Consider the following 1,330-nt stretch of genomic DNA (forward strand, 5'->3'; position numbering starts at 1 on the left):
CCCAGATGTGGCAGTCAGCAGACAAGCACGCCAAAGCCATTGTTACATGAATATGTTAAAAAAGAAAACAATTTTTAAATAATTAAGAAAATACAGCTTCGATGAGCAAATAGAGATCATCTCTAAGGAGTCAAACTATTTTTACCAAATACAAATTCTTAAGTTGAGGAGTAGAATAACCAAATTGAAAAACTCTCTCTGGAGGAGATAAAAAAAAGTCAAGAGAAAAAGAGGAAAAAAAAATAAGTGAACTTGAAGAAAGATCAATGGAAACCATCCTATCTGAAGAGCAGATAGCAAGAATATTAAAGTGAAAGCCACAGAAACCCATTGGTTCTTATCAAGTTCATAAATATACGTGGAATAAATATTTCAAGAGAGGAGAGAGAAGGGAGACAGAAAAACCTTTTGAGAAATATGGCTTACACTTTCCAAGTCTGTGAGAAACATCAATCCAGACATATTGAAGAAGCTCAGTGAGTCCCAAGTAAGATAAATACAAGAAGATTCATATCTAGATACACCATTGTTACTACACTTGATCTTAGCCAAAAGGCAGAGAAGCAATAGATAGATACACCATTGTTAAAAGACAAAGATAACATTTTGAATACAGCAAGAGAAAAATGATTTAGGGGCTGGCATTGTGGCATAGCAAGTAAAGCCACCACCTATGATACTGGCATCCCATATGGGTGCTGGTTCATGTTCATTTCCAACCTAGCTCCCTGTTAATGGCCTGGGAAAAGCAGCAGAAGATGACCCAAGTGCTTGGGCCCCTGCCACCCACATGGGAGACCCAGATGAAGCTCCTGACTCCCAGCTTTGGTCTGGCTCGGCCATTGGGAAGTGAACTGGATGGAAAACTCTGTCTCTATCTAGCTCTAGATCTAGCTCTAGCTCCAGCTCCAGCTCTTCCTCCCCACTGTGATTTCAAATAAATAAATCTTTTTTAAAAAACTGAATTATCGGGGCCAGAACTGTGGCATAATGGGTAGAGCCGCTGCCTGCAGTGCCAGCATCCCATATGGGCGCCAGTTCTAGTCCCGGCTGCTCCACTTCCCATCCAGCTCTCTGCTGTGGCCTAGGAAAACAGCAGAAGATGGCCCAAGTCCTTGAGCCCCTGCACCAGCGTGGGAGACCTGGAGGAAGCTCCTGTCTCCTGGCTTCGGATCAGCACAGCTCTGGCCGCTGTAGCCAACTGGGGAGTGAACCAGCAGATGGAAGACCTCTCTCTCTCTCTCTCTCTCTCTCTCTCTCTGCCTTTCCTCTCTCTGTGTAACTCTGACTTTCAAATAAATCTTTTTAAAAACCTGAATTATCACATACA

At 42.8% G+C, this 1,330-nt stretch overlaps 1 pseudogene; it reads right to left on the reverse strand.

The window, feature by feature from the left end:
• Nucleotides 1-412: 412 nt before the first annotated feature.
• On the reverse strand, nt 413-568 carry LOC133752431 (U2 spliceosomal RNA; annotated as a pseudogene).
• Nucleotides 569-1,330: the final 762 nt, after the last annotated feature.

The sequence above is a fragment of the Lepus europaeus genome, chromosome 2 (genome assembly GCF_033115175.1).
Source record: "Lepus europaeus isolate LE1 chromosome 2, mLepTim1.pri, whole genome shotgun sequence".
Classification (NCBI taxonomy): domain Eukaryota; kingdom Metazoa; phylum Chordata; class Mammalia; order Lagomorpha; family Leporidae; genus Lepus; species Lepus europaeus.